Source organism: Panicum hallii, chromosome 5 (assembly GCF_002211085.1).
Source record: "Panicum hallii strain FIL2 chromosome 5, PHallii_v3.1, whole genome shotgun sequence".
Lineage (NCBI taxonomy): Eukaryota > Viridiplantae > Streptophyta > Magnoliopsida > Poales > Poaceae > Panicum > Panicum hallii.
In genome coordinates, this window is record NC_038046.1 from 16,490,801 (window position 1) to 16,504,117 (window position 13,317).

At 44.9% G+C, this 13,317-nt stretch overlaps 2 pseudogenes; both read left to right on the forward strand.

Annotated features, from left to right (window-relative positions):
• The first annotated feature begins 3,778 nt into the window (after positions 1 to 3,778).
• LOC112892499 lies at positions 3,779 to 7,006 on the forward strand (annotated as a pseudogene).
• Positions 7,007 to 9,941: 2,935 nt separating this feature from the next.
• On the forward strand, positions 9,942 to 12,513 carry LOC112892500 (annotated as a pseudogene).
• Positions 12,514 to 13,317: the final 804 nt, after the last annotated feature.

A 13,317-nucleotide genomic window follows, 5' to 3' on the forward strand; every position in this document is an offset into this window, starting at 1 on the left:
AGTTGTCAGCTACATAGCAATCTCATGTTCCCCTTGCATTTTGTATCGAAGCAGCTATCCTATCACGAATTATGTTCATAGTAACTTCATTCTCTCCCTCTATCTCACGACCATCATCTTGAGTTTGTTCCTCAACATTTGATGCTCGTGGCATATACTCCTCATATGCGTCACACCTCTCAAACTCCTTATCACGCAACTGACTATCACTGACTATCACGAATGAAATTGTGTAGCGCAAAATAAACTATAATGATCTCTTTCTGCCGCTCAGCTGAGAAACTTGGCATAGCTTTCAATATGCGCCATTTTTGCTTGAGAACTCCAAATGCTCGCTCAATGATATTGCGGAGAGAGGAGTGCAAAAAGTTGAATAACTCATGCTTTCCTTGCGGTGGACGTCCACGACGATGACGAAATTCTGGTATATGGTATGTAGTCCCTTAAAAGGTGCAAAGTATCCAGTTCGATTTGGATAACCGGGAGTCAACAAGATAGTATTTATCTGAAAATGAAAAATAAATTAGCATTGTAAAAAATGATGATCAAAGTGTATAAGGGACAATTTACCTTTAGGAGGTACAGGAAATGAAGGAAAGTTTGCCAATGCATGGTTAAGGATCCGTGTATCATGTGCGGAACCCGCCCATCCAGCAACCACAAATGTGAACCTCGTATCAAAGTCACATATGGCAAGTATATTTTGTGATGTATATCCATGACGACAAGTGTAGTTAACTACCTCATCAACCGGAACAATAACCGGAATATGTGATCCATCTATTGCACCAATAGCACCCTTGAAATAAGACCAGAAACGAGGTTTTTTCAACTTCTCATGTTCATTGCTAAATTTTGGATCCTTCAGTTTGATGATGTGTTTTGCTAATTTAAGTAAACACTTCAATACCTTCTTAAATTTCATATGAACTGTCCATGTTGACCGGACAAAACGGTTTTCAGCTTGGGAAAATGACTGAGGCCCTCCAACAATCCATAAGAACATTGCTAATGATTCTATTGATGTAACATTTTTAGAGGATTTCAAACCATATGAAGACACCAATAAATCATGAAGAGTCATAAAAACCTCTGCACTCATCAACACCTTGTGAAAGTATCTTGGACGCTTGAAGCACTTCATGACCCAATCATAACCAGATTCCGGATCTTCTTTTGCTCTATATTCAGCTTTATTAGCATATCTCGCTCATTGTAAAGAGCAGCCAGATTTTCAAGAAGTGCAGCATGTTGAGATAACTCATTTAGTAAAAGAAGAGACTGCTGCCCTTTTCTACCCAACTCTTCCATATTCGCATCCATCTACATAATCAAAGTAAATTGTTCAAAAAATGCAAGAAAAAATTATTAAACATACATGGAAAAAAATAGTTCCACCATACAATACAAATCTGGTTCCAACATACATAACAAAACTGGTTCCAAGATAAAAAATAACACTGGTTCCAACATACAAGATAATTGTTCGAACATACGAGAACGTTAGCAAATACATGGTTCAAACACAAGAGAAATTGATCTATGTGGCCTTCTTTATCTCGTGCTCCCTCTCAATCAAATCAAACCTTCCTTCGTTTGTTTCAAGCGCACGAAAAAACTCTCTAAACTCAGGCTTCATGATTAATAAGTGAGCTGTGTGCATCAAAGTAGTTTTTTCTTGAATCCTACAATCCTTCACCATTCTCATAGCTTCTGCAATAGTTGGAACACGGCTGGATTGCGGAGGAGCCAATGATGCTTCAAGACTTGACCCAATTTTATCAGGTGCACTTTCAATCCTCATGCATGTGTTCTTGTACATCCGGAAAAATGGACTCTTCTCCTCCTTCTCTTCAATCGGACTAGACAATTGTTTGCGCTTCTTTCCTGCTGGTTTTGATTTCTCAATGGGAGTAAACTCCACTGGTTCCTCATCACTCGAGTCACTTGAAGAAATATCTCCCGGACATGATGCGGAAGCACCGGTGACATGCACATTCTCAAACAGCAGATGTAAATCATCAAGGTACTTCGGCCCCCGCTTTCGAAACAGCAGATGTAAATCATCAAGGACACACTTGATACCTCTCTCTGGGTTGTTGCATCGCTATAAAATAAATTTAGCAAGGTTAGGAACGAAATATAACAAAGGCAAATAGAATTCCCTTCAAAAAACAAAACTTAACTCACCGCAAGATGTTCATCCCACCACGTGCTAGAACACTCAACAGTTTGATTCGCATCATCCCATCCAAGCCCAGTGGCAGCATTTTTCAGTTCCATGAACACGGTGTAATCTTTTTTCATGTTGTCCAATTTATTCTTCAATTGTGACCTCACTAGTTTCAACCCGGTTCTTGCAAGAAGTTTATCCTCAAAGTTCTTCCAACCAGTTCGAGTGAAACAACCATTTGATCTATTCCCAAGAATAAGCTCCTCCTTGCAAATATCAATGAAGTGCTTCAAAGTGGCATTATCCCACACCGCCTTTTCACCCATCACTAATGTGAGGATCGCAATCAACTATTTTTTCATTCACAAGCAATCGATGTATTAATCCAAATGTTAAGAAAATAGAAATAAACCGGTGACTATGGTACTTTATAAATTTAAAAAGCAAAGACATCCGAAGAATAGACTGATTGGTCTGCGACTCTGCGGTGTCATGCAAAATTGTGAAAGATGAAAGACAGTGTAAGACACGAACATACAAAAAATCAAAGGTCATGTAAGACAGACATGATCCTTCCAATTTTCACCCAAGAAAGATGAAAGATCAAAATGCACAGTCAATTTTGTTGCAGTCAATGTCATAGCATGCATAAAAAAGGAATGCCCTATGTCTGTGTTTTAAATATGAAAAAAATACAATTATGTATCCCATGCTGGCTACAACACATTGTGTATTCAAACAAAAAACAAAGGTTTGGGTACAAGAACAAACACTGCAAGTTCATACAGCCATTATAGTGGGTGATTTCATCAGCTTACAACCATTTCAAGCGTAGAGCAACACTAATCACCAGATCGACACAACTAGCAATACATGGTACTACCACTACTACCACATCAAATGTTCCAATTCATCAATACGTTTCGACCACAACAACCCACAATAAGCAAAACTTGAAAGGCAGTGCACGGCAATCCGGTGTAATCTAATAGCACTTCAATAACAATACGGAATATAGTAACCAAATTGGATAGGGGAAGCCGCTCGCGAAGGGAGTCGAGACTTGGGAGAGGAACGAAATAGAAGAGGCCGAACCGGTACCCAACTTGGCGGTGGCATTCGATTGTAATTTTGGGGCAAACGCGGAAATAAGCTGGGACGAGGCCGCTGCGGGAGTTGTACGCGAGAACGCAGCCGCGTTGGAAAAAGCAGGTCGCGCGTCGGGGTCCTTTGGTTCAGCTTTGACGTTCAAAACGCAAATGCTCCAGGAAAAAGTCGAACCAAACGCACTCTAATTATAAAACTAATTGCAGAATCGCTAGACTAATTCGTGAGACAAATCTAACGAGATATATTTATATATAATTAGTGGATGGTTACTGTAGCATCACTGTAGTAAAATATAAATTAATTAGACTTGTTAAACATCTCGCGGATTAGCACCCATCCATGCACAAGCTTTATAAATAAATTTTATTTAATAATTCTAGTAAGATTCTCCGCCACGTTTGGGCATTTCGCCATTTCCCCAAGCAGCGCCCCTGCGCCTGCGCATCCACCCTAACCGAACCAAAACCCTCCTCGGCTCCGGCCTCCCCGACGGCCATGGACGCGGTCCGCCGATGCGTCTTGGGCTGCCTCCCCGTCCCCGCCGTCACCAGGGTCGGCGCGCTGTCGGCCGCGGACGACCACGACGGCGAGGACCGCATCAGCACACTCCCCGACGAAATCCTCCGCGAGGTCTTCTCCCGCCTCCCCATCAAAGACGCCGCGCGCACTGCCGTGCTCTCCCCGCGGTGGCGCCGCGTCTGGCACTCCACGGCGCTCGTCCTCTACGACGCGCACCTCTTCCCCTCCAGCAGCGAGGACGCGCGCGTCGCAGCCATTAGCCGCATCCTCGCCGGCCACCCGTGCCCGCTCCGCACGGTCCACCTCGTCTACTGCTGCTTCGGGGTTCATGAGCGCGAGCTCGACGAGTGGTCGCGACTCCTCGCTGCCGGGGGCGTCCAGGACCTCGTCTTCATCAGCCAGCCGCCGCCCGTGGACATGCCCCTCCCCGCCGACATCCTCCGCTGCACCGAGCTCCGTCGGCTCTACCTCGGATTCATGGATTTCCCGGATACCCGCGATCTCCCCAACGGGGCTGGCGTCTTGCCCCACCTCCGGGAGTTCGTGATCCTCAACTCCTGCATCGAGAGCCGCGACCTCGACCACATGCTCGCTTCCAGCCCCGAGCTCGAGACCCTCGGCCTCGTCGTCAGCTACGGCCTGCCAGAGCTTCTCACCTTCGTGGCAAAAAGCTCCAGTGCTTCCTCTTTTGGCTGTACATGGCGGTGGAACTCGCGGTGGTGGATGCGCCTTGCCTGGAGCGGCTCATCATGTGGCATACTCCCCTTCTTGGATTTGATGAGTCCAATGACGCAACAGTGCGACACGCATTAGGGTCAGGATTGCTTGTGCACCCAAGGTCGGCTAGCTAGGAAGAGCAGCCGCTATGATATTTAGCCCGCTAAATGCCGTAATGGCAGCCCTGCCGCTAAACAGCTTAGCCGGCGATTTAAAACCACATGTGCACCTGAGCTGAAGGTGCTTGGGTACTGAGCTGGGAGCTCACGAGCTTCAGATTGAGCACACCGTCATCATGGTGATGCCTGAGGATACAATATTCATGTGTATGCTCATATGTTTCATATCATGATGACTTGTTCATGTGCCTGATTCATGGATTGCTTTGCAGGCTGATACAAAGGTGAGCCCAAGCTCCATGGTCCCAAGTGTCAAGATTTTGGCGTTGAAGGTGAATTTTAGTGTCTCCACAGAAGTTCGGATGCTGGCCAGCGTCCTTAGATGTTTTCCCAACAATGAGACCCTGCATGTGGAGGTAAAAACAATGCACACTCAATCTGTCAATTTGGCATTCTCATCATATCAACCATTGTCCTCTAATTGTATTGTTTGTTGATTTTGTAGTCTGCTATAGCTGACAAACCAACTGGTGAGCACTATGCAGAGTTCTTTGAGAAGCTCAGGTCCCATTGAATGCGTGTATTACCACATCAAGAAGATGGTTCTCCATAATCTTCGAGGGGACATAAGTGAGATAGCATTCCTCAAGTTCATAACACAGAGAGCGAATGAGCTCCAGAAGTTGACACTTGTGTTGCCTGGTGAAGCACTCATTGAAGTGGGTCAGGATCAAGTGAGAGCTCTAGCTATTCCACTATGGGCTAGTAAAGCATGCATGGTTTTGCTAGTGGGGCCTATATTGAAGCGTGGTTGGAACTTCCACAGGGCATCCGATCTTTCTATTTACGACCCTTTTCTTTTGGAACATGAACATGAGATCTTCTGTCTCGTCAAAAAAGGAGAATAAAGAGTCTGAATTCCTTTAGCCTTTATAGGAAATCACCAGTGTTTATGGCTCTTTTAAGTTTGCCTTTATGGACTAGAAGTTGATTATATGTTTCAGGATTTAAGTTTGCCTTTTATACTGTTCTGAAGCTAAAGAAGATACCAACCGGTATGCATAGTGTAAACGTCAATTCTATTAGTGCAACGGTTCAATCAGGGTTACCATTCTATCTAGTTCATCATAGGTATCTGAGTTTTATGATATTCCTTAGCTATCTATATGGTTTGATTCTGAAAGAATATTGGTGAAGTTAGACATGAGTGATCATTCATTGCTGAGACCTGTATTATTTTTGTTAGAATTTCTTTTCTTTTAAAGTTTGAATGTTTGGAGAATTAAGCAATTTCCTGGTTCCGTTTGAGGAGCCCCATCTGAGCTCAGACCTGGGTGCTTCTCTCCCGTGGTCGAGTTTTTAATTTTATTTTATGTTTTTCTTCCGAATGCTCATCGCATTGATTACATTTACAGATTGCAAATCATGCACCGTGGTTGACTATGCATATTTCTATATAGTCAAGTGCCATTAGAAGTTTTCTGTCAATGTTTTAGTTTCTTTGAAGAAATCTAATTCTGCATGTATAGAAGACAAGCTTGTGTACTTGTTTGCTTTATCCAGGTTAGCAGAATGCTGAACCAAACAGCCGGCTTTTAAATGGTCTGGAGGAGCTTTTGCTAGCTTATGGAGGATGCTACTGTCAGTGGTATAACATTTATTATACCATTTCATTCATTCAAAAGCCAATCCAAAAGATAGTTGTTCAGAAGCAGCTTCTTGTCAGCACCTTTTGAAAGGCAGCTTTCATTAAGCATTAGCCCAAACAAAACAGGCCTTAGTTTTTTTTTTTTATAAAAGCCTCGTGATGATGATACGAAGGCTATCTTCATGATACCATTTTCTTTAGCTTTGGTTGCACAAGCTTGAGCAATTATGACAAGTTGATGAACATGCATCAGTTTTAACATATACAGTCGGTTTGCCTGGCTGGCTGGGTCCTGGTCCAAGTGCTTGGGCTTGATCAGGTCCAGACTTGGTAGCTCCAGCGTTGAGCTTTGCCCAACTTATATGACTGGTTGGCCTGGCTACTTGTTTGAGTGTTGATTTACTCCTTACTGTTGAAATGAGTGCAGTAACAGAATTTTGTAGTGGTATATTACAGCCATATGCTTCTGAACAGAATGTCGATTCTACAAATTCATGCATTGGAAGCCTTTGCTTTTTAGCGTGCTGACTAACAAATGTAGCATCTTTGTGCATGAAAAGTCATTTCTATATGTGTTTTTATCTTGTCTCTGATTCCTTGTTACCTTATTGCTTAACTTACGTTTTCCAATCATGTTTTTAGATGCAAGGACTCATACTTGACCACCTGTACATCTTCTATGCATTCCTATATTCTAGTTCTGTCAACATAGCTTCATAGTTAGCAACTACAAGTAGCATTTGGGATGTAGGGATTTTGAGAACTAGCAGTGGCTGCCATCATGTAAATGAGAAATAACTGTTTTTGCATTCCATGTGTTGATCATGAAATATCAAGAGTTCATTGCTTGCTGACATTGATAATTACCCTTTTTGGAATGCTGCTGGAAATGCATTACGCTCCCATTCTCTCCATGTAGGTGGGTGAAATATTAGCCTGTTCAGGTGCACATGCTGTCTTGGTGAAATTAAGTTAGTGTCTTCATCAGGGTGAAGTTTGAGATGTATGGGGCTGGGTTTATACTAAGTTTACAATCCTACTTTTGTGTGCCGTGATTGGTGGGAGTGGGAAGCTTATTACTATTGTAATGCCAAATGCAGTGCTGTTGCATGCCTGACCAACCATGAAACCTAGAACCTGTGACTCTATTTGTATGGTTTCAATTTTCTTACTCATCAATTTGAGAGGCTATCAGCATACTGTTACAGTTTAGCTATTTAATCTCAAATCAAATGCGGCATTTGATATTTAATTGCGACTGCACGCACTAATGTCAAATGCATAGATGATTAGGGACGCGTACATTTTTTTGTACGTATGATCAGTGATCACAAGTTCATAGTACAATAAGGTCATAATATCAGCAACTATCTTCAACTTGTTGCATGGTAGTTTGTAGTTCATTACATAGTAATATTTTTGTTTGAGGCTGCATATCTTCATGTATACTCAACCTTCTTTTTGGGCTGAACATTGCAGTAGGCATCATCTAACAATGCGCAGATGCAATTCAGTTTTCACTTCACACACAATGGCACCTTATTTGTCTTTCTGGTGGTCACACTTTTTGAACTAGACTGGAGCTCTTCCATTTCATTAAAGAGGAAGAATAAATAGTACACACACCAGTACAATATGGTGGAAACAACAATACACCTTTTGAACACTCCCTGGGATGTGGTTATATGTTTTAGGATCTAAGCTTGTTTTCCTGGGAAGAATTATTCTTCTCAAAGCTAGAGAAGATATCCTTTGGTATATGTGTGTGTGCAAGTGTTGAAGTTACCAGTATCATGGTTGACTTAGAGGGGGCTATTGTTACTTATCATGTTAACTAAGAACATCATAGATGTGTTTGTTGATTGTTACCTTTAGCCCTAGGTACTGCATTTATTTCCTGCATATTATGCATCTTGATTGATTATCATATTTACCTCTGAAGTAATTGCATCATAATATTAATTTGGGACTTTTTAATCTCTCTGTAGAAATCCAGTTCTGCATTTGTAAGAGATCAGCTAGGTTGTCAAATAAGTCTCATTATGATGTTGAAAACTCTACTTATGATATCTTCTTAAGCTTCAACATTGATGGCTAATTGATGAGTAGGGTTACCAAGGTGTAACTTGTAAAGGCAGCTGGCTTGGTCCTCATTACATGTGTGGTCATGTCCTTGCCCAACTTGATGCTTGATTATGTGCTTCAGGCTGGCTAGCTAAAAACCTTAGCCTCCCTGCTTAGGTAGCTCTCGTTGTTTATTTGGTGAAAGAGAGAACTTTTGCTCTTTGCTTATTTACTAGTCCCTTGCTTCTGAATAGAACTATTACCATCGTCTTTTATGACTTCATTCCTTGGAACCCTTGCTGTCTAGCATGTTTCCTTTTTCTTTCTAGCGCTAGAAAACATTCATGTAACAACAATGTAGTGGAATGTTTACACCTGGCCAGTGATGAGTATTTGCCTTTTCACTTGTACTTTCCTTTCATCTTATTTCTTTGTTTGAGTTTTTCCTAGTATTCATGCTTCTAAACACGTGCTGCTAGCCCTTCCACTTGACCATACACCCTCTACTAATTCTAGTATTTTAGCTACTCCAGCAACTTAAGTTTATTTTTTTGATTGAACACCGGTGCAGCTGGCTCATGTTTCAGTTGCCAGGCACACCCACACCTGTGAATCTGGTATTCTGGTTCTACTTCGAGCTCGTCTTAAGTGAGTTTATGTAGCTGTTAGTCTCCGGTAGTAGTTTGCTAGCACTTGAACATGCCTGTATACTGGGTATTTGGAAGCTTCATTAGTTCATTTTGTTCCTGGATAATCCACTTTGTCTGCTAAAACGGTTTAAGTTATGGGTAACAGATTATGCCAAGTGATTATGCCCGCTCTAGTGAGTACACGCTTCATGGCTTGTGAACCTGTGACACCGGTAACTGTTGATTAAGATAGTAATGTTGAGTGTCATCTCTTATAATCTGGAAAGGACGTGGTATCGTTATTAGTGCTTAGAGTTGCTCTGCATTTTTACGTGTTGCTAATTTTACTTGCTGTGAACGTTTCTTACCTCATCCTATCTCCTTAGTCAATGTCCAGTCATGCATTTAGGCTCATATTTGTATCTCCGACTCCGACTGCAGGCATTGGCAATGGCAGTGGCTCAAGTTTTGGCTCTCTAATATAATGTTACAGCTTCCTTTTTTAAAAAAAGAATAGCCATGAGCTCATACATACGCCCTTTTTTATTGTAGAGCGTGTATAACCCAACCACAGATACAAGACCGTCTGGGCGATGACAAGGAAAGGTTGGACTGTGGGATAGTGGATATTATCGCTAAGCTTCTAGCTGATTTTAAAGATTCGTTTTTAGAAAATTTAAAAGTCAAATAACTGCCATAATCGAGAATCGAGAATCTACTCCATTCTGGATTCTAAGAGTCGTCTGATTTTGGATTTCTCAAAATTAAACCTTTAAAATCGGCCAAAAGCTGGAACAAACAGGCGCACAACAACGTCGCTGCTGTGACCAACTGACCACCATCGATACTGTGAGACCCCACTCTCGAACTTCCCCAACCAAACCGGTGCATGCCGGAAGTGCCATTTCCCCGTGACCAAACCTGAAAACCTCCCTCCTATTCCTCAATCCGCGCCGACCACCATGCCGATCCCCATGGAAGAGCTCTAGTTCAGGCAGGCGCCCCTTGTCCTACCTTCCCCATTGCTGTCACTTCGGATGGCACCCTCTCCACCGTTCCCAGCGGTGAGGGCGACAGGGAGGGCCGCATCAGCGCCCTTCCCGATGAGCTCCTCCATATCGTCATCTCCCGCCTCCCCATCAAGGACGCCATGCGCACCACCGTGCTCTCCCCACGGTGGCGCGGCATTTGACGTCTGCGCCACTAGTCCTCTACAACGCGCACCTCCTCCTAGCCAGCGAGCCCGAGCGCGCCGCAGCCGTCGACCCCGTCCTCACCGGCCACCTGGGCCCGATCCGCACCATCCACCTCGCCTACTGCTTCTCGGCGGCCCAGGAATGGGAGCTCGCCCGGTGGCCCGCGGCGCCTTGCTGCCGGGGGCGTCCGTGACCTCGTCTTCCTCAACCTAATGGCGGCTATGAACCTGCTGCCCCTCCCCGCCGACATCCTACGATGCGCGGAGTTTCGCCGCCTCTACCTCGGTTTCTGGATGTTCCCGGACACGGCCGGCCTCCCCAATGGGGGCAGGGACTTCCCGCGCCTCAGAGAGCTCGTCACCCTCAACAGCTTCATGGAGGAAGGACTCCAGCCTCGACCGGAAGAAATCTACACCCCCTAAACTATTGCGGTCGGATTACATCACTCCTAAACTAAAAAATCGGATATTTAACCCCTCCAACTTCACAAAACCGTGCACTTAACCCCCCCCCCCAACTGGTTTTGCACAACGGTTTTAGCCACGTGACGTGCTGAGCTGAATAAAAATGCTGATATGAATATGCTGACATGTGGGGTCCTTGTGTAAGTGAGATGCCTTCTTTTCTCCCTTCTTCTTTCCCCTTCCCCACCCGCCAATCCTCTTACACCGCCGTTGATGCGCTTCTCCGCCACCTCGCCATCACCAACGCTAGCAAGGACTAGGTTCTGGCTGCCCCCTCCTCCCTCGTCGGTTCTCTTCCTCCACTGGCTTGCCGCTCCTGTACCAGCCAGCCGACACGGTCCCGCCGGCCGACACCGGACTGGCGAGGATGACCGCACTCGAGCACGAATGAGGTGGCAGGCACGGGAGGCCCCCACGCCGCCTGCTCATCATCCCGCGGCTGCTTCCCCGCGCAGCTTCGCCAGTTGCTCCTCCCGGCAGCCCCGCATGCGCCAAGCCTCGCGCGCTCCTCTCTGTCTCGGAGACTAGCCGGGCCTCCTCGTGATGGGGCTGCCGGGAGCACTTCGACGGCGGCGGCGGGGCGCTGGACGAATTGCCGCTACAGGACGACGTGGGGACTGGGAGAAGAAGAAGAGAGAAAAGAAGGGCATCTCACTTACAAGTGGGCCTCATACTTCAGGAGGTCCATATCAGCATTTTTGTCCAGCTCAGAACACCACGTGGCTAAAACCGTTATGCAAAACCAGCTGGGGTTGTTAAGTGTAGGTTTTGTAAAGTTGGAGGGATTAAATATCCGGTTTTTTAATTTGGAGGTAATATAGTCCAGCCTTGACCATATGCTCGCCTCCAGCCCTTCGCTCGAGATGCTCGCGCTCGTGGTGAGCTACGGCAATGCGAAGCATGTACGCCTCCGTGGCCAGAAGCTCCGGTGCGTGCTGTTCTGGCAGTCCGAGGCGGCCGAGCTGAGCTCGTGGTAGTGGACGCGCCACGCCTGGACTGGAGGTGTCCACTCCTTCTGAAGGTGATGGGTCACTTCTGGAGGTCAAGATTGCTGAAGGTCCTTCTGCGCTCAAGGTGCTTGGGTACTTGGACCTGGGTGTCCACAAGCTTCAAATTGGGCACACAGTCATCAAGGTGCTAAATGACGATCTGACATTCATGCGTATGGGTCATCATCGGCGTGCTTGATTTGTATGTATATAATCAGATATGCTGCATTCATGGATTGCTTTGCAGGCTGACACAAATGTGAGTCCAAGATCGATGGTTCCAAGCGTCAAGAACTTAGCCTTAAAGGTGAATTTGGGTGTCCTCGAGGAAGTTCAGATTCTTGCCAGCTTTCTCAGACAATGTTTCCCCAACATTGAGACCCTAGACCTGGAGGTAACAATATGCGCGCTTATTCCGTCATCGGGGCAATTTTTTCATCACTTCTCACTAATTGAGTTGTATACTGATATTGTAGCCTACGGTTGCTCGTGGACCTACTGGAAACGACTATGCCGAGTTCTTTATGAAGCTCAGTCATTGAATGTGTGAAGTCGCACATCAGGATGGTGGTTCGCCATGGCATGTCTGGTGATTTAAGTGAGGTGGCATTCCTTATGTATCTATCCCAGAGGGCGATACGATTGAGTTGCAGAAGTTGACTCTTGTACTTGTTGATAAAACACAAGCTGCAGTAGACGATGTGAAGCATATACTGCAAGTTCTTTGCCATTGCACCATGGGCTAGTGAAAGATGTATGGTTTCAGTGGTGCATCCTAAGCTGGGGCGTGATCTGAACTTCCACAGGGCATCAGATCTTTCTGTCGGCGACCCGTTTCTTGAACATGGGCAGGAGTGCTTCCGTTTCACTAAAGAGGGATACTAAAGAGTACGAAAACCAGCACACAATGGATGAACAAACCACAGTGTTGATGAACCCTTTTAATTGAGGGATTAGTGGGTGCTCATATATTTTCAAGATCCAAGCTTTCTTTTCAGATAACTACTACCGTTCTCAAGCTAGCTTGCCTGCTAGAGAACATATCAACTGGCATGTGTAGTGTAGTGTAAGAGCCAAACTTAGTGGTATGATGTTCATTTAGAGGACTATGATTACTTCAATGTTATCTAGAACATCATAGATATTTTTTGTTTGATTGTATCCTTTAGTCCACGGCTTAATGCCTTAATCCTAAAAGACCCGTGACATGTGAGACAGTATTCTTCCCATTATTTTCATCAGAAATTTTCTTGGCGTGATCACCAGGTATCGCATTTATTGCCTGCACATTATGCTTCTTGATTGATTACAATTATCTCTGAAGTCACAGCATCATCAAAATTATCTGTAATAAAATCTTAAATCTCTTTGCAAGAGATAAAACTTGGCTGTCAGAGAAATGCCGAGGCACAATTCAGTTTTCATGTCACAGATGAGATATGGGAGAGTGGCGATCGAACGCGATGATCAGCCTCTTTTCTGAAAAGGTGCACGTATCTTGAAGCAAGTTAACTTGAGACAATTCCTTATCCGTGTAACGCAGTCGTCTCTTTCTTCCTGCACCTGGAGGGCACAATTCATTCTAGACGATCAAGAGCAGCACGGTCAGCGCGGGGCAAAGCGCACGCGGAGGAGGAGGCCGGGGCACGGGCCAAGACGATCAGGGGCGTGAACATTGTCACGTTGCAA